We start from the raw sequence: 26,087 nt of genomic DNA on the forward strand, positions 1-26,087 counted from the left end.
AAAAAGAATTTGGGGCTTTATTTTGTTTCTTTCTCCAGAACAGTGGCAATGAGAAAAGGCTTTCTCTTTTGGGTGCACTAGGGTAGCGGTGTTATTCATCAGAATCACTAAAGGCCATCTGTGAAGTCTTAACGTCTGAAACACTCATTCCCTTTGGATATTGTAATACCTGTCCCCCATCTCCCCATCTCCCGATGTCACACATCCTTCCTTCCACAGGGACATTACCTTCACATACTGTGTGTTGAAGCTCTCCCTCAAAGTGGTCTGGGCCTGAGAACCACTGCAAAAGACAAGAGGCCACTGGAGAATTTTAGGTTGGAAAAGATCATGATCATTTTCAGCAATTTCTCCTCCCTTTGCTTGTTTTGCAGATATTTTGCCATTAAAACATAGATAGAGATTTTCATCTAAATTAATAAAAGATGCTCTCTATTCCCAAATAGATATGGAGCAACAGAACACAATTTCTGCCCAGAATGCATGGCCAACACAGGTAAAAAGCTCTTGACAGATTGCTAGTTAATCCATTTGCTTTACCTAAAAAGTTTATTTGTATAGTTTTGAATGGTTTGCAGAAATCTTTTGAAAAGTACTCTTGAAGTCTCATGTCTTTTCCTTAAAACTTGTCAGACTTGGGAGTGACAAAAAGGGAGAAAATATACAAACATGGGATACATTCACAGCTGGACTTTAACAGCAATAAAAGATAATTTTCATTTTACAACCTACTTCTAGTAGAATTTTACAATCCTACTATCTAGTAAGAATCATTTCCTCTGAGTGGTGTTCAGGCTCTGTTCAAGCAAATCGTTTCTTAAGTAGCAAATTGTTCTCACAATTTGATGTGTATCAGTTTAACCAAAAGACTTTCGAAACATAATATGTAGCAAAGCTCACAAGGTCTTTAGAACATGACACATCAAAAAAGATGAAGGTAGAAATAACAAAAATATGCCCTTAGGACATAAGTTGGGTGGGATCCCCTTCCTCTGGCATAGGGTCTAGTTATCTGGAGAATACCTTTTTAAAATATATAAGTACACACTTGAATGATCATGTTCTGTTTTCACTCCCATATTCTAACAACGCCCAAGAAAGTCAAATTGTAAAATGATGGTGTTATTTGATACATTAATTATTGATGATAGACTGGTTTTGAATTCAAAGTGTTAGGAAGTTAATGGAGTTTCTCCTTAGTGCCTTACAGAGCTCCCATACCCTTCTACTGTCCAGTAAGTATCACATCCTCTGAACGATGTTCATGCTCTGAGCAACATTCATGCTCTCAGAGAAACACCTCCTTCTCTGCAAAGAGCTGAAGGAGGCTGGTGGGACACAGATACCAACTGAGTTATTGGTAAATAGAAGCCATTCTTAAATGGAAGGCAGTTCCAAGGCAACAAGCTGAAGAAAGCCAGCACCATCTAGTGGAAGGAGAGGCACACAAGAATGGACGCCTGTTTGCTTTCCAGTTCTGTGTTTTGAACTCTTTTCTGAGACTTATGTGTACATTGTTAATATCAGTCTCTTTTCATAATAGACCTAACCAGATAGTCTCTGACCAAGCTTCAATACTGTGTTTATTTTAGTGGTTTTCGGTTTAATAATTATAATGTTGGCTATATTTACTGAGATTTTGTTATACCTAAGCATTTTGCTAAGCCCTCATATCAGGGCTTCTGGGTGCAGTTGTGCAGGTTGTATCCCATACAAGGTTGCTTGGGTGGGGGGAATGAGGAGCCTGGAATCCATCTTCATCTCCACTCATCCACATGGGTTCCCTAGAAAAGGGTTGCATTCACTTGGAGAGATGACCAAAATGTTCTAAACTGCACAAAGGTGCTACATGAGGCACTTCTGCACCTTTATGCATTATCTCATTTAAATTCACAGCATTATTTCAAAGTAGGTGTCATATTATTGTGACCATCTTCAAGGAAGAAGTAAGGCATAGGGGGTTAAGTAAAACTGCCTAAGGCCATATAACTACCCTGAGCTCAAGTTTTTGAGTTTTTGCTCAAGTGGCTCAAAGCAGAGGCAAGCTCAAAGCCTCTCCTGTACCTAGCAAGTTTGACTGTGATGATCGCTTCACTCACTGACTCAAGCAACTCAAACCAAAACCTTAATAAGCAAAACCAAAAACGTAACAAGCACTGCAACAGAGAACCTGGGCCTGCCATGCACCTGAGGACTTCACCTGACACTTTAGCATATCTCCTGTTTGCTCTCTGAACAGGCAAGACACCTTCTTTCCCTGGGCTCTTATTCATCTTGTCCTTTTAAATGCCCTTTCTTGCCACTCCCCCATTTCCTTCAGTAGAAATCCTTCTGCTCCTTTAAGACCAAATTTAGAGCATCCTTCTCCATCTCCGTACATCTTTCTCCTCCTGCCAATCTCTTTTCTTCCTTTATTTCCCTATCATATTTCTTTTATTTGCCCTGTATAGTAATTATTTATGTACAATTTGTTACATCGGGATTTAGTGTAACCTTTTTGAGGACAGGAGGTGTAACACTTGGGTTTTGCATAATGTGGCCATTCAATAAATGAGAATTAAATGGAAGGCCTAGGGACCTAAACAATGGCAAGAGAAGCCTGCAGCTTTATTATATGCTTCAAGTTCTCATTTAAACTAAATGTGTTAGTAGGAATTTTATAATACTGAATAATGACAAGCTGGGAGTCAAATCCACAATGCATTCTATAGCATAATAGATTTGTTTCTAATAAAGACCTAGTGAATAATTTAATTAGTGTGATTCGCCATAATTAATTCAGCTCCCAGGAGCAAAAGGAGTTATAGATTTGCAAATCCCAAGGTACCAGGCACGTTGCAAACTTGTTCTAAGTTAATTTTTAACTTTCATTTTGACTGCCATTATCTATTAAGCCCTCAGGCTACAGTCAGGCAGCTGGTAGAGAGAAAAAAAATCAGACAACTATTTATGGTATTTTTGAGACTATTTATAAAGAGCTTACTTTGCATGGAAGTGAACTGGTAATACAAAATAAATCATAGAACAAACACATAACTATTGTAACCTCTACAGTGATTACACAGCAAAACAGAATTTTAACAATAATTATTAATTGAAAATGTAAATCTAAGATCCTTATTCTTAACTATAATGGATAAAGTATTTTTTTCTGATATTTTCCCAGTTACACTTATAAAGAAAATGTAGTACATATACACCATGGAATAGTTCACAGCCATAAGAAAATGAAATCACGTTCTTTGTAGTAACATGGATACAGCTGGAGGCCATTATCCTGAGTGAATTAATACAGAAACAGAAAATCAAACACTGCATATGTGTGGGAGCTAAACAATGATATACATGAACATAAAGATGGATACAGTAGACACCGGGGACTCCAAAAGGGAGGAAGGAGGAAGTGAGAGGGGCAAGGGTCGAAAAACCATCTATTAGTAATACAATTACTGTTTGGATGATGGGTTCCTAAGAAGCCCAAACTCCAGCTTTACACAATATCCATGTAACAAACCTGCATATGCACCACCTGAATCTAAAAGAAAATAAAATACCCTGCATATAAATTACATTGTCATAGATTTATATTAATGAAGAAAAACAGAACTAGTTATTTCAAACAGATTCACAAAGTAGAGTTAATAAGATTTTATAAAATAGTTTAAAGATAGCAATGATTCAGTAGCCTGAATCTCTGTAAGAGGAAGGTAGACTTCTGCACATAAAATCCTTACCATGTGTTCAATGTCTCCCTGAAAAAGAAAAGACTAAGTCATTGAATGAAATTGCTGTGGTGAATAGCAATCTCTCTCATTAGCTCAGATATTAGAAGAGTATATACAAAGCTTGGCGAAGGTCTCTATAATAAGGATAAGTATCAGTCTGGTAATAATAGTAAAAAAGCAAATGCCTGAAATTAACTAAGTCTGCATAAATGAATAGTGAATGAATAAAAAAACAAGCACTAAAAGCAGAGAGGAAACTTCTTGAAGGTCCAGAAAAATAAGTAGAAAGAGCAAAGAAGGGTATGTTCACAGTCTAGACAAATGGCAAACTTTAAAATGACAGATGTTTAGGCCAAGGCAAATTACTTCCTAGAGACTGAAAAACAGAGTTCTAATCACAGAAACACTGCTGGTAATTTTTGAGCCAAACTGAAAATGGAAGAGGGATCAAGAGGCTTTAAATAAATTTTGTCATGATTTTTTTTAACTGATACAAAATATAAGCAGGTAGTTTGTGAATAGTGAAAACAGAAATAGATTATATAGTATGGGTTATGAATAACTTTCATACTTTGAAATTTATTTTACTATTCACTTATCCTTTTATTCAACATTTAAAAAGTAATTTATCAACATTTAAAAAGTAATTTCTACCTGTAAGGACTACACTTGGTATTTTTTCAAAAGGGACATTTGCAAACAAAGAACATGATGTCTATAATGCCTTTGATAGAAATTGTCATTGCAACCCTGGGGATAAGATGAGGAAACATGAGCTGGATGGAGAACAGTTAGTTAGTGAATTTAAAACTGTTTGCATAACCACATCCAAAGAAAATCTAATTAATTGATGTCAGTTTGACTCTGTATTGTTCAACATGTTTGCTATATTTATTACCATTTTTGATCAATTTCTAAGAGCATTGCATTTTGAAGTTTTCAGATCCTGAGAAGAAGAGAATTCTGGCAGAAAGAATTTAATTTGACTTACAGTGTTAAATAAGGTATGACAAATGGCATTAATTAAAGTTATCTGAATAAAAAACTGAAGCTATAATAAAAACAAATGCCATTGTGATGTGTTCAATTATCTTAAGTGAATGAAAAATGGGATTGTCATTTTCTAACAGCTGTTAAGGAAAGGGAAACCAGGCCGGTCACAGAAGCATTTTATGTAAGACATAGTGCTTGTTCAACACAAGTGACAGTTCTTCCTAGTACCAGAATAAGAATGAATAACATTCTCCAAAATAACACGTAACACAATTGCTATTTTTGTAATAAAATGCAAAATCATGTCAATAGGCTGCAATAATGGAAAAAACTCAACAATGGAAGATATAAATGACATAGTAAACCTTTACATCTAAGTTCAAAACATCAGTCATGTAGGTATATAAAGTGAAGATCTGGCTTAATAGCAAATAACATGAAAAAGACAGAGACTTCAGTTAATTAAGTAGGAGGTGCTTATGCAAAAGCTATTTTTATAACTAAAAATGTTATCTTATGTGATCTTAGTATGAGAATAATTTCCATATTAAAATAGATAACAGAAAGTCTTCTTGTTTGACCATAGTTGCAAAAGTTGACATCTTTCTCCTTTTCCTCCTGAAAATTTGTGCAAAAGCAACAAGGAGAATGACAAATAATACAAAACATAAATTCCATTTTCACAAAAACTGGAATAATGTAATCAGCAGACTCCCCAAGAAATACAAGGACTAGTAAAAGTAAAGAGTGGTGAGAAAGCCTAGTGGCAGCACATCTAGACATGCCGCAAAAACATACTTTCTAAAGGTGAAGAACTCATCTTCAGAGTGAAGTGTGTAGTAAAAGCTATTTTCTTTTATTGCAGCAATTCATACAGGAACTAAAGAGAGCAAGGTGGTGGTATAAACCTCCTTGGCTCTGATTTGACTCAGAGAAGCTGAGGATGTAGAGCTACACAGAGAATCTCATAAATGACTCAGGGCTATGGGAAGCAGTCTTTTTGTTACCACTTAGACATAGTTGGCTAAGGAAAATCCAACTTATTTTAAAGTGAGTAACAAATATGAAATTCATATGGCACAAATATCGCTTACAATATACGTAAGTGAAGAAAATATAAGCAAACAATTTTATATCTGGCTAAGCTATCCTTCAAAGATAAAGGTTACAAAAAACCATATTGTTATAGCCAAACAATAATGGCTTGGGTTAACTATGACAAACTGATTAGTAGAGAACATTGAAAATATTTCACTGTAAAACTAATAATAAAATCAATGTAGGGAATTAGAATTACTAAGCAGAATGTTGATACTATCTGCCCTGACAATATAGAAGTGATGCAATTAAATAAAGTTAAGACAGGAAAATAAAAAAGGCAAGTGGTACTGATTGCCTCATGTCGGGTATCTGGGAGTGAAAGGAGACACATTGTATCGGACATACCAAATAACAGAAGTATGAATGTATTTAACACATGAAGGCAAACACTAAGATAGGCAATGTTTTTTACTAGAATCAGTGGAAGAGGATGCGCAAAGGATGAGAGAAATAAGCAATGTGATAGTTAATTATTTTCCTAGTAGGGAACTGACAGGTATCGTCTAGAATAATGGAAAACCAAGTTATATAATATAAATATAATGTCAAACCTTAAATTAAAAATACAAATCTTCTTAAATATCTGAAAATTATACACAAAATTGAAACAGGCTGCATAGGCAAAGATATTTTTTAAGAACTACCAAAAAAAAAAAAAAGGGGGAAACAAAGCTGTCATATTATTAAATGCAAGTAAGCCTAACCCATTGCTTAGGGAAAAGGATCAGTGTAACTTAATCATGGTGGATTCTTACCTCTGTCTCCATATTTTACTCTCCTATATGTCTTAAATACAGCCCAGGGGAGTGGAGAGTTAAAGTGTAATGTAAATCCAGTAAAGTCTTCAAGGCTGAAATAGAAAAAAAAAATAGAGTATTGTGGAAGAAAAGAACGCTGCAACTACTTAAACATGTATAAGCTGTTTGTTACTGGATAAGAAAAGAATCCACTCTTCATGAAAAAAAAATACTGCTTGATGTAAGATCTTTTGAATAACGTATAGTGGGTTAAATAATTCGCTATAAGACCGCCACAGAGCTGGGGAAATAGAATCAGAAAGTGGAATGAGGTTCAACGTTAGAGGACCTCAAACTTGGGAATGTAGATATGCTACTGGCAATAGAAAACTGCTGAAGGGTATTGAGAACTGTAGTGCTAACACATGAACAGTGTTTTTAACTAGCAGTTCTTAAAGTGTGGTCAGTAGACCACCACCGTCATCATCACCTGAGAATTGCTTAGAAATTCAGAGTCAGGTCGTGTCCCCGACTTACTATATCACAAACTGGGAGCCTGGGGATAGGCTCAGGAAGGCTCTAGTTGGGGCCAGCCATCTGTGTTTTAACAGATTTAATCACTTGAAGTCCTCAGGTGATTTCAACACATACTAAAATTTGAGAACCACCGTTTTAAAAGATGGTCCTTGGGCCGGGCTTGGTGGCTCACGCCTGTAATCCCAGCACTTTGGGAGGCCGAGGCAGGTGCATCACGAGGTCAAGAGATTGAGACCATCCTGGTAGACATGGTGAAACCCCGTCTCTACTAAAAATACAAAAAATTAGCTGGGCATGGTGGCACGTGCCTGTAATCCCGGCTACTCGGGAGGCTGAGGCAGGAGAATTGCCTGCACCCAGGAGGCGGAGGTTGCGGTGAGCCGAGATCGCGCCATTGCACTCCAGCCTGGGTAACAAGAGCGAAACTCCGTCTCAAAAAAAAAAAAAAAAAAAAAAAAAAAAGATGGTCCTGGCTAAGCAGATGCTTAGAAGGCTATTATACAGTACAGGAGTGAAGTGTTGAGAAACTAGAAATGGGTAGAAGCATTGCAACAGTGAATCAAAAAAAAGGAGATAGAACCTGGTGATCAATTTTATATATAAAAAAGGAAAGATAATAAAAATGATTCCAAAAAGCATTTTGGCAAAGAATGTGGTGCTCCAAAGGGGATATTTAACTGGTCAACAATCATGTGGAAATAGACCGCTATCACTGTTAGCAGAAGCATAGCAAATTCAATGAGTAATAGGTATTTTTTGGAGCTATCATATTCCTAGGTGTTTATAAAAGTGATTTAATGAAGTTCAACCAAAATAATATCGTAAATTTGTAAGTTTTGGCCCCTGCTTGACCTAAGCACAAGACAACTGAAGTTTTTTTTTTTTTAATTAATAAGACCCAGTCATGCTAAGAATAATATAAACATTTCTGTAGAACAGAAACAAAACTGAAGCGTATGTTTAAGTGATGATTGAAGCTACAAACTTGTTGGTCTTTAGACTTAGATCTGAAGTAGTTTAGAAATTTGAGACTTTCTGGGTAATGGGAACCAAATTTACTCCACTCCTGGAAGGATGCAGAAGCCAGTTCTGCCACATGAAATTTAAGGCTGGGGCCAGACTGTCTCCTCAAGAAAGGAGGCTAAGAAAAACTATGTTAAGAGCTAGGGCCACAGCTCTTATAAACCTAAGTGTTTGGATGGCTAAGGGAGGGAGGCTGGAAGGAGGAAGTTTAGACAAAGACCCCACAGATCAGGACATGAGCCAAGCTGCTTCTTTGCTTGAGGACTAGAACTGTGATATTCAAAGGCCCCAAGACGAAAGATAAATAAATAAACAGATGATAAATAAGTAAGACTTAGTTACCGACTGGCAGCTCTAGGCAAAATGCACAAAGAAGGGTTGGGTGATGGGAGAAAAGAAAATTCCACTTAAGATGAGTGTTTAAACTAAACTTGCAAACACTAAGATGACAAAAAAATAATAATAATAATAGCAAATCCAGAGGGAAAGGAGAGATTATAGGGCAGAGGAAGCTTAGTAATAAAATAAGTAAAATATATTAGAAAATAAAATTAACTAATTCTTACTTGCCAGGAAAAAAAATCTCTACATAAATGATGGAATTAAAATAATACACAATGATAGAAAAGGACATGGAATAGGTGACTTCAGGGAGTACTTTTAGAGCATGTTAAATCCTTGCGTTTTTTTCAGGAAGAATACATAGGTAAAATGTTTGTTAAAATTTGTTAGGTCACCATTAGAAAATGAAAAGGGACAAAAGAAAAAAAGACAAAAAAGCGATAAAAAGAAAAATGTTGACAATTAACTACTTAGCATAAAATAAGGGTATAGAAAGCAAAGAGAAGCATAATAAACTAAAAGGATGAAAAAATAAAGTACCTCAGTTATAATAAATGTAACAAATGTATAAAACTCATCTAATACAAACATATACTGCTCAAGGTAGACACATTTAAAATAACGTTGAAGAAAATTGAAAAAAAAAAAAGAGATAGAATGACTAGACCAATAAAATGTTGAACAAAAACAAATAAAAACCCTTGGGACAATAATATCAGACATATCAGAAGTTAAAAGAAAAAGCATTAATAAAGAAAGTAAAGAAAAAATATGACAATATAAGGAACAACCACCAAGAAGATATATCAGGTGTAAACATATTTATATGCACCTAAAAAAGGCATAGAATATATAAAGCAAAATCTGGCAGAATTATAAGGAGAAGGAGTATCCAGTCTACATAAAGAAATTCTACAATCACTGTAAAACAAGATAACTGGTCTGACACACTGACTCACACCTGTAATCCCAGTGCTTCGGGAAACCAAGGCAGGAGGATTGCTTGAGCCCAGAAATTTGAGACTGGCCTCGGCAAGATCTACAAAAGATGTAGTGAGACTCCATCGCTATAAAAAACATTAAAAAACGATCTGGGCGTGATGGTGCATGCCTGTGGTCTTGAGTAGCGGGGGCTACTCAGGAGGCTGTAGTAGGCAGAGCACACGGGCCCAGGAGGTCAAGGTTACAGGGAGCCATAATCATGCCACTGCACTCCAGCGTGGGCCACAGAGCAAGATGCTGACTCAGAAAAAGAAACAAATGAGAGACAAACAACATGAAAGAAAAACAAAGGATATAAACAGAAACAATTCATAGAAGAGAAATCCTAATGGCAAATTAGCATATGAATAAGTGCTCAACCTCTCTAGAAATCAAGGACATGCAAATTAAAACAAAAAGATACATTTCACAGCTATTAGTTTAATATATTCTGATGCTAAATGTTAAGATGAGGATCTCTCAGATACTACTATTGGATATGAAAACTGGAACAATCAGTTGGAAGACTATTTGGCTCTATCTATAAAATGTAAAGAAACATTCTACAAACAGTAATTCTGCTCTTAGGTATTACTGCTTGAATAGCTCTTGTACATAAGCAGAAGTAAACATGTGGCATAACTTGCAATTGAGACTAATTGGAAATAATGCAATTTACTACATAAAGAGAAATAAATATGTAAAATATGCTATAGTCATATAATAGCATACTATGCAGAAATTAAAAGCAATAATTGGTATCTAAGTATCAGTATGATTGTTCTTAAAAATAAATGTTAGCTGAAAAGGGGATATTCTAGAATATGTATATAATTACTTACATTTTAACAAATTCAAAAAAACCACCATTCACAAAAAGTGTAAAGATATTGACCGTATATACATACAAAATAAAAGAGACTAAGTATATCAAAGATTCAATGCTTGCCTGCAAGAAGGAAGGGTAACCTATAGTACTTCAACTTTATTCATAATTTTTTAAAATTTTAAAGCAAATGTGCAAAACGCTAACATTAATTCTGGATAGTGTGTACTTAGTGTTTACCATGTACTTTTTTGTGTGGTAAGAACTCTTAACATAAGATTTACCCTTTTACCAAATGTTTTAAGGGCAGAATACCATGCTAACTATAGGAACTATGTTGTAGAGCAGATCTCTAGTACTTACTTACCTTGCATAACTGAAACTTTATATCCAATAACCATCTTTCCCCATTCTTTCTCCCCAAAGCCCCTGACAACTACTATCTACTGTCTGTTTCTATGAGTTAGACTATCCGCTATCTTGTATAAGTGAAAATAGTCAGTGTTTGCCCTTCTGTGACTATCTTATTTCACTTAGCATAATATCCTCCAGGTTTTCCCGTATTGTTGCTAATGCCAGGATTTCCAACATTTTAAGCCCCAGTGATACTCTCTTGTATGTATATACAACATTTTCTTTATTCATTCATTTCTGAATGGACATTTAGGTTGTTTCCATATCTTGGCTATTGTGAATAATGCTACAAGTGGACATCGGATGCACATATCTCTTCAAGATCCTGATTTCACTTCTTATGAACATATACCCACAAGTGGAACTTCTGGATCCTAAAATTCACATGGAATTACAAAGACCCCAAATGGGCAAAGAATTTTAGAAAGAAGAACAAGGCTGGAGGCATCACACTTTCTGATTTCAAAATATATTATAAAACTATAAGATTAAAGCAGTGTGATACTGGCCTAAAAACTGACACACAGACCAGAGTAAGGAAATAAAAAGTCCAGAAATAAACCCACATGTATGCAGTCAATGGAGAAAGGATAGTCTCTCCAATAAATGATGTGGAGAAAACTGCACATGCACGTACAAAAGAATGACTTTGGACCCTTGTCTTACACAATACACAAAAATCAACTCAGCGTGGATTAGAGACTTAAACGTAAGACCTGAAACTGTAAAACCACTAGAAGAAAAAATAAGGGAAAAGCTTCTTTACATTGGTCTTGATACTGATTTATGACACTGAAAGCACAGGAAAAAAATGTGAAAATGGACAAGTGTGACTATATCACAAACGCGTTTTACTTTTCTTCTTAAAAATATTTTTTAGCTAAAACATATTGCTGGTGTGAGTTTGGTGAAACAGCATCTCTTTTACATTGCTAGTTATATTGTAAATTAGTACCACTGCTTTGAAAGGCTTGGCAAGGACCTTAACTATTTATATTTTTTGACATAATACTTCTCTTTTGTGGAATTGAACCCACATTTTGGCTTGGTTACACTTTATTCTCTATAAATAAAAAGATAAACTAAATTAAAAATCATATTTTCTATTTTAAAAATGGTTTCATTAGTATCCCTGGAACATATTATTGTGATATTTCATCACTCTCATTGGGTGATTAATAAAATGAAAGTCCAAATATTTTTAAGTAAATTTTACATAGTTAGCATTTTCGTATCATTCTTCCTTAACTCAGAGGTGAACATCAATGCTCCTTACGCTTGTCTTAAACAATGATTAAATGCAATTAAAAACCACAGTAAGACCAAATGCAAAACAATACTGAATGATAATCAAAACTGTTGAGGCTTTCTATGTACAGGTTTGGTAAAGTGCTGCCAATCTCACTTGACCTCCACTAACCATAGCACATACTCAACTGCTGTGCAGTTGGGGCCTCTCAATTGTATTTGTTTTTGTGGTAAATTTAAAATAATTATTATTTATATTACAACTTTTATTGACCCAAATGACCTGGAACACAGACTTGAACAGCTAGGGGTTCTTGAGCCGTGGTCAGGAAATGATGACCTCGTCAAACCATTGTGTGCTTTACAGATGGAAATACTGGCATAAATCCAGAGGAGTTAAAGGACTCACCCAAGCCATACAGCTGAGAAGTTGTAGAGCTATATTCCTGCTGAGAGTTCTTTTCAGTTTTAGTGATTTTGAAGAGAAGTCCATATGGACAGGTAAATTTGTTCGAAAAAGAAATAAATACATGCCAGTGGTAATGGGAAATGAATGGAGCTCAAGAAGAAAAGATACATAAACCTACCTGACTCAAGTTAAGAACAAGAAGGGAGAAATTGATATCATCCTTGCAGTGTGTTCCTTATGGAACTAATACATGATTTACCAAAGACTCTTTAGGGCCATTCTGCTCAGGCCTGTAATTTTTCAAGGTGAGTCATTTCAAGGCTAAGGGTAGAGGTAAGCAAGCATGCCTGCTAGAGTAAGTGGGGACATCGAAAGCCAGTTTCTTAGCGTCTTTTGGCTTTCCTTATTCATGCCCAGATCATTCCAGAAATAAAGAAAAGGCCATTCAAGGAGGCATCACATGGCTGCTCACATGAATATTATACCAGTAACATTCCCTGCTACCCTCAGTGGAAGGGATAGTCTGGGAACTATCGCGGTGGGTGATGTAGTCTAAAAGTGCTACCTTTCATACTTATAAGAGATATGGCAACAGTTGTAAACTTTAGGAATTGTTGACAATGACTTAATCATATCCCATCATAATGCAGTTTTTCCTTAGTCAAAAACATAATCATAACAATCATTATTTGCTTCTAACTTCTAATTGTCTAAGTCATCCATACAAAGGCATTCTCATCACATTTGAATTCCCTTCTGCTTCCACTTTTTTGTAACTTGCCAAAGAAATTAGTTCTACTTAATGTGCTTGCCCCTCAGTTACCTCAGGAGTGTTTCCCGTATGTCCCTACAACCACCACAGCTACACTATGCATTTAAGATATCAAATAAATTCCATTTAGCCTCATTTTCTACCTTGTTTACTGGCCTTGTGCTACTGTGCGTTCATCTTCTTCTTTATCTGGATTTTATGATAACCTTGTCCACCTTTCTTCAGCCTCTTCCTTTTCCCTGCCTACTCCCCTTCCCCTAGGCGCTGACAGGGGATGCACTGACTCGCTCACTTCTTCCTGCTTTTATGGTCCCTTAAGTCAGTCTCACACATCCTCTAACTATTAAAAATGCATGCAATAGCATTTTAAGGCCATGCAGGGCCACACAACACCACCCACACCAGGTAGTAATGACTTCTAAAATATTATGTTGGCTTTTTTTGGATCCTAGCCATTGCTGGACCACATTTTTTCCTCCTGCTATTTACATGTATCTGAGATCATTTAGCTCAGACTCCTTTATGTTGTATTGGTTGTTATGTTTTCACCCAACTGAATTTCCCAGGACATTTAAAAGAAGAAAAGCTTTTTATCCCCTCTGTGTTAAGATGTTACCAAGATTGCCATTTACATCTGTCTCTCTAGCACCACCTCCTGGCAAAAATGATTCCTTAATGGTTGAGAACTGCAAGTCTAGTTCACTGACAGGTCCCCAGAATCCTCAGCACATACAGCAGGTTCTGACACAAAGTAAACACTAATAGACATTGGCTTAATACATGATTATTTTAGTTGTACTGTTGTGTATTTTTTTTAAATAAAAAGATCATACTCTTTTCACATTTCTGAAGACCTTTCTCTATTTTAGCTGTTGTCTTCTGCCTCCCATTTTATCTTGTTTCTTTCACTTGTCATTGTATGTTGGAAGAGATTAGTTGGAAATGCAGTATCAATGTTTATTATATATTTTCATAATTTTCAACTTTTTATACCTAATTTTCTCTTTCTATATCTAAGTTATGTTAAGGTATTCATTTTTAAAGTAATTACTGTTTTATCACCATTTTGTTGATTTGTATATTCTCATTTATCATTTACATTAATAATGCTTATTGATTTTAATCCCACAAAATAGTTTTTATCTCCTTAGACAAACGTTTTTACCTTTCATCACTTATTTTCTTTCTTGCTTTTAAATGGGAAACAACATTTCATGTACAGAAGTGGAGTTAGGCCTTCCCTGAAAAGCAGGGGTGAGGTGGCTAGAAATATTTAATATTCAATCCTCCCGTAAGTTTTAAATTTCAGTAGAGACAACTATATTTAACCTCAGTATTAAACTTAATCCAAATCTGAGTAGGAGTGTGGGATTATCCCTATCTTCACACATTGATTAATTCAAATATATAGAGGCAGATAGCCACTAAGATAAAACTGGGTAATGGCTTTTATTTGAATTTCAGCCCATTTTAGAATGAAGTGAAAATCACCATATCTGAATACCATAATTATCTGGTTTGGACACTTGACTGGAATGTTGATACATTCATCTATTTTAATTATTAACTTAGCAGAATGTGTTTTTTTCATTCCAAGGTTGGGAGAGGAAAGAATACTCTCTGATTCTGGGTGATTTTTGCTTTTGCTCCCAGTCTTGAAAACTAAGGGGAAACTGGCTAAGTCGTACTTATCCCCTGCACATATTCGGAAATGAACCCCCCATGCTCTGAGAATTGAGATGCTTTCTTCCTTTTCTATGGTTTTTCTTCATGCCTCTCTCAGGAATTGGCTATGCAGCAGCGCTCCAGAATCCTAGATTCCAGGCTAACATTTTAACCACCTAATTTTGGTAAGACCCAGTCCCTCATAAAAGAGTCTTGCATTACTGAGAAATAGTGTAGGAGGTCCTAACTTTTCCAACACTTACTTTTGGAGAAACAAAAACTCTTTTATTGGATAGGCTAGAGGCCTCGCAAAGCAAATTTTGTAAAATGTGAGACCCAGATTTTTGCTCTAAGTCATCTGGACCTGACCTACTAACCGAATTTACCAGAACTTCCCAACTTTCACCTTTTTCCTGAAAAGGATCAGAACATTTACTCCTCTGGCAACTCTCTCCCACCTGAGAACACAGCACATTTCATCCCCTTGCTTACTCACATTTAGACATTCTCAAATCCCCTTTTGATGCCAAGGATGATGTTCTTAATTCTACTGTCACTAGCCTAGAATACCACTCTCAAGCCACCACCTTACATAGCCCCACCCCTCTGCAAAAGATTGTCTCAGAAATCTACACATTTTCTCACTACATGGAACTTAATTATGCATTACCTGGGTAATTTATAAGCCAATTCAACCTCCTTATAAATTACCCAGCCTCAAGTATTTCTTTAAAGCAATGCAAATATGGACTAACACACATTCACAGGTAAGTGAAATCAAATGACAACAACATTGAGATGCTACTTTTAACCAATCACACTTGCAAAGATAGAGAAGGTCAGTATCACACTGAGAGGAGGGTGAGGAACTCTCTTGTATACAACCCTTTTGGAGTGTAAATTGGTACAAACCCTATGGAGAGCTCTATCCAAATTACAAATGTCTGTACCTTTGACTCATTAATCCGTCATCTAAGAATTTATCCTAGAGATGTACTCACATGTGCACGAAGTAATGTATTTACAAATTATTGCTGCGTTTTTGAAATAGCAAAAGATTAGAAACATTCTAAATGCCAGTCACCAGTGGAATGATTGCATAGATTATGGTATCCATACTATGATAGAGAATCTAGTTAAAAAAGAGAAAAGGAATCTTTAAGGGCTAATATGGGATAATCTCCAAGATACACTGCAAAATAAACAAAAGCAAGGCACAGAAGAACTGTTACTTATTCATACTTTGAATATTCTAAGATTACAAATTCTAAAAAAAGATATATATATATTATATTTAATAAGTAATATAAGACCTGAGACCAGCAGGTAGAAATGTGCAGCCAGGATTCGAATGGTCTTTATTTCTTTAATTTCTTTTGAGCAAGTGAATAAGTATTTATGAGCTAAATACTTTCTTTCCATACATCAGGCCCCAAACTATCCTTTATCTGAAAGTATATGCATTTACCTGTCCTCATCATTTGGGTCTGAACCACCAGAGCCCTGATATTAGCTCCTTCCTGTGGAATATTGATTGCATTAATGGTTTCCGTTTGCACTAGCATTCTTTGGTAGTGCCTTCCTACACTGACTCTGGGCTTAACCACGTGACTTGCTTTGGTCGATGGGACAATTGCAAATTAGAGGCAAGCAAAGGCTTGAAGAAATTCTTGAATATTTCTGCCTCTTTTCTTTACCTTGCCATGCTAACAAGCCCCAGCCAATCCGCTGAAAGGATAAGAGAGCCACCTGGAGAAAAACTGAGTCTTCCGCCGTGAGGCCATCTAGACCAGACAGCTCCTGACCAACATACCAGCAGACCACAGACAGACACATAAGGAGAGCTTAGCTAAGATCAGTGGAGCCTGGCTCAGCTCATCAGAGATAACTGCCCAATGAATCCATAGACTCATGATAAATAATGAGTGGATGTTGTTTTAAGCCACTAATTTCTAGTGTGTTGGGTTTACAACAAAAACTGATCCTCTCCCTAAGAGGAGCTTCACTGGTGGAGCTTGACCTCAGCAAGAGGTTCTCCTTGCTGCTTCTCTAACTCTTGTCTTACCTTCCTGCCTGTGGATATCCTTCTTGCTTTGCTCTGAGTGGTTGACCAGCATAAATTACCCTGGACTACTCCCCCAGCTTTTGACCCTCAGCTCTATGAGAAGCAGCCAACATTCTGGTTGCTTACCACTGCACACGTTTGGTGGATGCTAGTATGTCCCTCTCTTTTGCAATCCCTGCTCCTGTTTCCTTGCTTTATAACACACTGCCAGAGCATTTCATATTCCAACAATACTAATATATTATTATGAGATTGTATTCTGAGTTATAACCAAATGTATTTCAGGGTAATAATGCCCTTGGGAGTTACTAAGACAGTTTGAATTCAATAGTAATGAGTCCAAAGTTGTAGGCTTAATCCCATTATCAGCAACTAGCTTTATACAAAAGAAATAATGGTTTCATTTAGACTATACTTTTAAATAGGTCAAACATTGCACGAATTCACACCCTATCACAAGGAACTAGGCAAAAGAGTGCTGGTGGCCCAGTGCCAATAGTAGCTACGATTCACATACCACACACACACACACACACACACACACACACACACACCCCTTGGTGACTACAGGGAAGGAAGAAATCTTTATATGAAGATAATATAAACACATAGGTAACTTATCTATGAAGAAATACCAAGAATTAGTTAGTCAATACTTTGATCTGAATGTTTCTGTTCACTCTTCTTCCTAATTCATATGTTGAAATCTTAACCCCAAAGGTGATGGTATTAGGAGATGGGGCCTTTGAGAGGTGATAAAGACAGGGCAATGGAGCCTTGTGAATGGGATTAGTGCCCTTATGGAAGAGGCCCCTCGCCCTTTCCACCATTTGAGGACACAGCAAGAAGGCACCATTTGCAAGCCACAAAGAGGATCCTCACTAGATACCGATTCTACTTTGACGTCGAAGTTCTAGTTCTCTAGAACTGTGAGAAATACATTTCTGTCATTTGTAAGTCACACAGTCTACGGTATTTTATTATAGTAGCCAAAATGGACTAAGAGAACGTAATCAGAGAGTCCACTTAAAATAACTATAGATCATCAAATAATCAGTAGAATCATTTTTGAGAGTTATTTTGTGTAGCACAACTATGAAATTGACTAAACATTTTAAAATGATGACACATCCCTTTGGTAAATCCTATTAGATTTAAGCATTAAATTGACCAGTTACCAAATATATCAAATGTTGGGTGAACTCAGGTCTATGTTGAGAGTTCTAGCAAAAAAGAGAGATATGCTTGAGACAAGGACTGGGCCTCAAAACAAGAGATCTGGGAATTTTGATCTATTGTTGGCTGGTTATGTAATGTTAAGAGGACTGTAGGATCTTTATGTACTTTTTTTGTGTGTTCTCTTAACACTGGAGTAGGGAAGCTAGTGGGTTATGACTGGGAGTGATAATTATAGTTTTGCATATTCAACGAGTCAAGGAACGGGCTCCTTGGCTGGAGCAGAACTTCAGGTCTCTTTCCTGCCGTGTCTTCTGTGTTTACTGTTCTGATTTTGGCTAAGTAGAGCTATGTACAGAGAGATGAATATAATAAATTTGTTTAGGAAGGGTTTTCTTAAAAAATTGTTTTCTAAAGATATACTTTGAGGGATAAAACTAAAGGAATAAAGAAACTGACAGTATTTTAAAATAAAATATGTTTTTAAGATAATTTCAATACTAAATTATATCACCTCCAAGTGTACCTATGTTTTTGCTCAGCAGTCTTTGTATTCCTCTCTTGCTAATTTCCCAACTGTTTCAGCACTCCAGCACTATCCCACCTTTCTGTCTCAGAAATGGCACTGCCACCATCTACTGTGAGGAGGAGATGGAAGCCACCTGGCGTGGATCCCCTCTCTGTCATGTTGACATAAACCTATTCTCTCTATTCGGCTCTCAAAAACCTAATTTTGTTGTTTCTGCTTAATCTTCTTTCATACAAAGCCAAACTTCTCCACTTCCTCAGCAACAAATTATCCTTTCAGTTTAACCCTTTCGCATTAGTCTATTCTTGCATTGCTATAAAGAAATACCTGAGATTGGGTAATTCATAAAGAAAAGAGGTTTAATTGGCTCACAATTCTTCAGGCTGTACAGGAAGCATGGCAGCACCTGCTCAGCTTCTGGGGAGGCCTCAGGAAACTTACAATCATGGTGGAAGGTGAAGGGGAAGCAGGCACTTGTCACGGCTGGAGCAGCAGCCAGGATTGGAGGGGAGGTGCCACACACTTTTAAGCAAAAAGTTCTCATGAGAACTCTGCCACTAGAACAGCACCAAGGGGATGGTGCTAAACCATGCATGAAAGATCCACCCCCATGATCTAACCACCTCCCACATGCCCTATCTGTAACACTGGGGATTATAATTAGACATGCCATTTGAATGCGAGCACAGATCCAAATCATAGTACCTTTCTAATCTCATTTTCATTGGATCTAATAAAGCTCACACTCAAGGTAAAGTAATGACCAGCCACTACGAAATCTGATAAGCTTTATGAAGGCTCATACTCCTTGATCTTTATTGAATATATAACACTGCTGGACACCTCTCTTCCTTTCTTGAGCTGTTCTTTCGTTTGACTTCTGTTCACATGTATCCTACCTGTTCCTTTATTTTTTCTGACCACTCCTTTTCTAGACCTTGCATGGTTCTTTTCTCTCCACCTGCCCCTAAGTGTAAAATTTCCTAAAGCTAAACCCTTGGCCCTCTGTCTTGTTTCTTTATACTTTCTTCCATAACTGCATTCCTTTGGGCTTCATTTCCCCCACCCATTTTACTCCAATACTCACAGGCCTCCAGCCCAACCTATTAGAATGTGTCTACCCTGCACATTCTAGAACATTTTCTGCAATATTCAGGCAAGTCACACTGACTTCAACACTTGCTGAATAAAGAATAAGTCATTTTCTTCAACTCAGTATTCAATTTGACATATCATGACCAAAATAAATGTGTCTAGAACTATATTATGGGTCATAGTATTTATGTGTTGTTAAACACACTATTCATATTTTATTATTTGAGAGCTTCAACCCCTGAAGCCATCAGATTCAAAGGTCTATGAGCCTTCTTACTGTAGGTGGGTGAATTTGCTGCTTATGGATATACTCACATTTCTTCCAACTTACACTTCTATTCAGTCTGTGGTGAGGAAAATAACTTGACTTTGCTTTATTTTTTGCGGCAGTGCAAGAGGGCATGCAGGAGAACTCTGTAGGGAAGGCTCAACATTAAATGAATTTTATTCCAGTACTGAATTTCCAGCAAGCCAAAGAACTTCTTTTCAGTGGTTTTATTTGGTATCTTCACCAGAGCTTTCTTGCATAATCGTCTCTTTTCTTTTGTTCCCTGTTGTCAAATGCACGGCCTCTGATGCTGAACATGCCTAGGGAGAGACATGGATGATCACAATGGCCCACCATGGGTCTTGGCACTTGATGTGAGAGGCATGTTAGCATCAAGCTGCGGGGCTGCAAGTGGGCAGAGCTTCTCCAGGCCTTCCTATCGGGTTTCATCATACTCTGTAGATTTTCCTAGAGTTCAAATCCTGTCCACAGGCAGACTTCTACGAGAGCTTTTGTTGTTCCAATGACTCACAGCTTCTCCCTATTTATGTCAGTCATTCGGGGCACTCAGTTTTATTTATACAGTGTTTCTGCATACTCATCAGTTTCTTTATCCTATATATGTTAAAATAGTGTAAGAAAAGACTCATCCCCTCAGTGTTCATAAAAGCAGTGAGAAGGCAGGGCGCGGTGGCTCAAGCCTGTAATCCCAGCACTTTGGGAGGCCGAGGCGGGTGGATCACGAGGTCATGAGATCGAGACCATCCTGGTCAAAATGGTGAAACCCCGTCTCTACTAAAGATACAAAAATTAGCTGGGCATGGTGGCGCGTGCCTGTAATCCCAGCTACTCGGGAGGCTGAGGCAGAATTGCCTGAACCCAGGAGGCGGAGGTTGCAGTGAGCCGAGATCGCGCCATTGCACTCCAGCCTGGGTAACAAGAGCAAAACTCCATCTCCAAAAAAAAAAAAAAAAGCAGTGAGAAAAAAAGAGAAAAGACTCATCCTGTAGCTCTAGGACTCCAGCAGTGAAGACTCAGGATAACAACCCCAGACCAAGTATCAGCGATTCACACTTGTGAGAGGAAGACAGCTCGAATTATAGCACACTAATCCTTCCCATAATGCAATCATGGTCATGTCAGTGATTCATGCACTTTCTAAAATCGCTTTTGGACTTTACCTGAATTGTGTGGTTAGCTCAACCTGTGAAACTAGGCCTTTTGCGTCTGCATGTTCTGAAATGCGGTTACTCAAAGTGTGGTCTGTGGCCCGGCGGCATTAGCATCTCTGGAACCTGTTAGAAGTGTAGAATCTCAGTCCCTGTCCAGGCCTAGTGAATGAACACTTGTGTTTTTAACAAGATTCTCAGGCGGTATGTGTAGATTTTAAATTTCAAAGACATTGTATTCATTTATCTCTATTCCATTCATTGATCCTTCAATCTAGTAGCCTTTCTTCTCTCCTTATATGTTTTTTTAGAGAATAAATTTATTTTTAATCATTCTGGATCTCTCACCCACATTCATAGAGTTCAAGGCTTCTTGGTTGCACTGATCAGAGTTAATATTAGTCAGATCATTTATGAACTATGTGAAGGCAAACCAATGAGAGTCCCTAATTCCTGACGTAATTGGTAAGCCAGTTCAGAGCGCTCGCTCTTTCTCTCTCTCTTTCTCTCTCTCTCTTTCTCTCTCTCTCTCTCTCTCTCTCTCTCTCTCTCTCTCTCTCTCTCTCTCTCTCTTTTTGCTGCAGCACAACAGGGCATGCCAGGAGAACTCTGTAGGGAAGGCTCAACATTAAATGAATTTTATTCCAGTACTGAATTTTCAGCAAGCCAAAGAACTTCTTTCACACACACACACACACACACACACACACACACACACACAGCCTAACAGTCGGCATGTAAAATCTAATTTTCTAGTCAAAAGTAGAGAGTTGGTTAAACATTATAGGTTTGAAGAACACTTTAATTGATTCAGTAATTTTAGGGGCCCTGGCTGTCAAGAATATAATTGATTCCTATAAAATTCTATTGCTAGCTTACTTGGTTTAAGAAAATTGTTTCCTGATAGGCCATCATTCTTGCAAGGCTATCTTATCCAAAGAAAGAAATGACTGATCAAACTTGAACAACTCAGTTCAGTTAAGTGTAACCTTTAAAGTCCTGGGGTAAACTTATTTATAAAGAAGGAGCAAAACATTATTGATAATTGACTGTTTAACTTACCCTTGTTTGCCTCCATCTGTGAAAGGAGCATCTTCGATGGGCTGAGAGTACTAATTGTGTCCTAGACTTGCTTATCCCCAACACGGAGGCCCTGAGTCTGTACCCTGACTTGGGGGCTGAACTAGAGCAACACTTTGCTCTGGGAGAAGAGTCGAAAGGAGTTCACAATGTTTAAGCCCAGATGTCTTTTGGGAGAGATGCCTGCACTGATTATGGATCCAAACATCTGAGTGACCACTTTTCAGAATCCTTGATTAGAAGCCAAGAAATGCCTAGAAGCATATGCAAGATGACGTTCCAGCAGAACCCAGGGATACTATGCAGAAAGTCTCTAAGTTTGAATTCTTCACTTATGCCTTTACTCATGTGTGTGTTTATTGAATAAATAGGCATTAAGGGCTTGTTTTCTGTCAGGCATTGTTCTATATACCGTGTTTACAGCAGTGAAAAAAAAAGAACAAAAAACAGTAAAAAAATCCTGGCTCTGCAGGTTTACAAATTCTAGTAGGAAACCCTGCAAAGTTCTGAGTAGAGGTATGATGTGACTTGGTTCATGTTTTAAAACCTCTCTGTCTGCTCTGTTGTAAACAGATTGCATTTATCAAATAGAATGGATTGGTGGACTATTGGAGACATCAGAGTGAGGTCTTCTTTCTGTCCATTTGAGCTTAAGAGTACAGCAAGCAATTCAAGATGGAGGATGCTTGGGTGATCTCAGTTATAGGCTAATAACAGAATTGTAAATGTTGCAAAAGTCACAAATCTATACATTCATTTAATGTGAAATGGTGTATTAATGGCGAGTAGTTGAATAGCGGTGCCTTCCATGCACAGTAGCAGTCATTGTGGACGTGACAGCAGCAGCAGCAATAGAGTTTCAGCCCTAGTTGCTTAAGATTTTAGAAGAGTTCACGCTAAACAACATTTTTGATTAAACCTTTTGTAATAAACCCAAGGATCGAGGAAAGTCTTCTCCTGAAGAATTCCTGAAATCTTATCTGAGTAGACTCCTCTTCATGCAGGGTCTCTTCAGGCTGAATGCTGGGTATAGACAACCATAGAAAAACCTTCCTAAAAATTACAGGAGCTGCTAAATGTCTCTTGAAACTTCATATCAGAATTTTATTAAAAATTCAGGTCTTGATCTCTCAATACATTAACTTGCATGAGAAATGGCTTTGGAGATTAAGGGTAAAGAAGCTAAGATTTGTTGAGAGCATATAATATGCCAGACTCTTTATGTACATAGTTTCATTTAATCCTCATACCAACAATGTGTGGTGCAGGAGATATTGTCATCCCTACTTCACAATGTGGAAAATGAGCTCAGAGTGGTTAAGTATCTTCCCATATCCCATGACTAGATGGTGTTATGAACAGGACTGGGAGACCCAAGCTATCTTCTTCTGACAACGTTGCTGCTGCAGCTGTCACGTCCACAATGACTGCTACTGTGCATGGAAGCCACCGCTATTTAACTACTCGCTATTATTACACCATTTCACATTAAATGAATGTATAGATTTGTGACTTTTGCAACACTTACAATTCTGTTATTAGCCTATAATTGAGATCACCCAAGCATCCTCCATCTTGATGGACAATATCCCTGTACTTCTTGCTGTACAATATCCCTGCCAAAAGTCTGGCTGGCAAAGCTGATAGAACAACATAGAAACAACCATTGTCCATTACGAGGGCTATCTTTAAAAGGACAGAAAATAACAAGTGTTTGCAAGGATACAGAGAAATTGAAACCCTGTGTACTGTGGGTGAACATGTAAAATGGTGCAGCCATTATGGAAAGCAGTGTGAAACTTCCTCAAAAATATCAAAAATAAAATTATCATGATTCAACAATCTTACTTCTAGGTATATATCCGAAGAAATTCAAAGAAGGACTTCATAGAGATATTTGCATAGCAGGTTCATTGCAATGCTATTTATAATAGCCAAGAGGTAGAAGCAGTCCAAATGTCCATCAAATGGGCAAATAAAATGTGGTATATACACAGAATGGAATATTATTCAGCATTAAAAAAAGCAAATTTAAAAAGCACAAATACTGTAAAATTCCACTTACATGCAGCATTTAAGATATCCAGCTCCTTGAAAAAGGGTTAAACTTGGCTAAGAAGTTGATAAAGCATTTTGACTGGTTTGCTTGTTACCAATGGTGTCATAAAGATTAATATATCACAGTCTCCAGTATTTTTCCTTTTTTTTGGACAAGGTCTCACTCTGTCGCCCAGGCTAGAGTACAGCGGGTGTGATCTTGGCTCACGGCAGCAGCAGCCTTTACCTCCCAGGTTCAAACAATCCTCCCACCGCGGCCTCCTGAGTAGCTGGATTTACAGGTGTATACCACCTCACCTGGCTTTTCAGGTTGAGGGGTTTCTTTTTATGTAGAGATGGGATTTTGCCATGTTGCTCAGGTTTGTCTAGAACTCACTTTGGCCTCCCAAAGCACAGGGATTACAGGTGTGAGCCACTGTGCCTGGCCTTGAAGGGTTTCCATTTTGCCCTACTCCCCAGGTGACAATGAAAGGTAGCGAATGAGCAGGTGATTGTGACAGCAGCACTGAGCTGTGATAGACCCCTTGCTAACTAGCCCAGTGTCTGCTTGCTTATAGCCTTCTAGAGATGACAATCAATGGCACACACTGGTTACCAAAAATGCCCATAAATACTGGCCAGGTGCGGTGGCTCACGCCTGTAATCTCAGCACTTTGGAAGTCCAGGGTGGGCGGATCACTAGAGGTCAGGATTCAAGACCAACCTGGCCAACATGGTGAAACCCCATCTCTACTGAAAATATAGAAATTAAAATACAGAAAGAAAGAGAGGAGTTAGAAGTGCTCAGATTTTGTACCGTAACTAAAACATCCTATTCACGATAAGAATTACAGATTACGATTGTAGGTTCCATTGTCTCTCCCTAATGATGGTAGGTCTGAAGTAGAAAATGCAAATATAGCTGCAACATTAACATTCAATCAATTTTTTTTTTTTTTTGAGACGGAGTTTCACTGTTGTTACCCAGACTGAAGTGCAATGGCACCATCTTGGCTCACTGTAACCTCCGCCTTCTGGGTTCAAGCAATGCTCCTGCCTCAGCCTCCCGAATAACTGAGACTGCAGGCGTGCACCACCATGCCCAGCTAATATTTGTATTTTTTAGTAGAGACAGGGTTTCACCTTGTTGACCAGAATGGTCTCTATCTCTTCATCTTGTGATCCACCTGCCTCGGCCTCCCAAAGTGCTGGGATTATAGGCGTGAGCCACCACTCCCGGCCCTATTCAAAATTATTTTAACAATTAGAAGCTGTCCAGGAGCAGTGGCTCATGCCTATAACCGTAATCCCAGCACTTTGGGAGTCCAAGGCAGCAGATTGCTTGAGCTCAGGAGTTCAAGACCAGCGTGGGCAACATGGCAAAACCCCATCTCTATAAAATTTTGAAAAATGCTGGAAGCTTAGCTGGTGTCATAGGCTAGATCAACTTGCTTAATCTTTGAGCCAGTGAGTCCTTCTGTGAAAGATAAAGTTACTGTTAGTGACAAAGTGCTCCTGCCCTTGGCCATGAGAACCTCGGAGCCAATGGAAATGATCATAGCTAAGCTGCTGGACAACACTAACAGGTACCTGGATTCTTAACTTTCCTCTTTTTTCTTTGAGACATAGTCTCGCTCGGTCGCCCGGCTGGAGTGCACTGGCACAATCTCAGCTCACTGCAACCTCCACCTCTTGGGTTCAAGCAACTCTCTTACCTCAACTTCCATGCATGCCAGAACACCCAGCTAATGTTTTTGTATTTTTAGTAGAGATGGGGTTTCTCCATGTTGGCCACAATGGTCTTGCTCTTATGACCTTGTGACCCGCCCCACCTTTGCCTCCCAAAGTGCTGGGTTAACAAGCGTGAGCTGCCATGTCTGGCCAATTCTTAATTT

General features: G+C 37.8%; 1 long non-coding RNA gene across 1 annotated transcript; it reads right to left on the reverse strand.

Annotated features, from left to right (window-relative positions):
* LOC144578463 (uncharacterized) lies at positions 1–24,663 on the reverse strand. The gene is made up of 3 exons (XR_013524302.1): positions 24,221–24,663; positions 6,575–6,669; positions 1–283 (listed from the first exon to the last, which is right to left on the reverse strand). It is a non-coding gene; the product is annotated as an uncharacterized LOC144578463 (long non-coding RNA).
* Between the last annotated feature and the right edge of the window lie 1,424 nt (positions 24,664–26,087).

This window comes from Callithrix jacchus, chromosome 11 (assembly GCF_049354715.1).
Source record: "Callithrix jacchus isolate 240 chromosome 11, calJac240_pri, whole genome shotgun sequence".
NCBI lineage: Eukaryota > Metazoa > Chordata > Mammalia > Primates > Cebidae > Callithrix > Callithrix jacchus.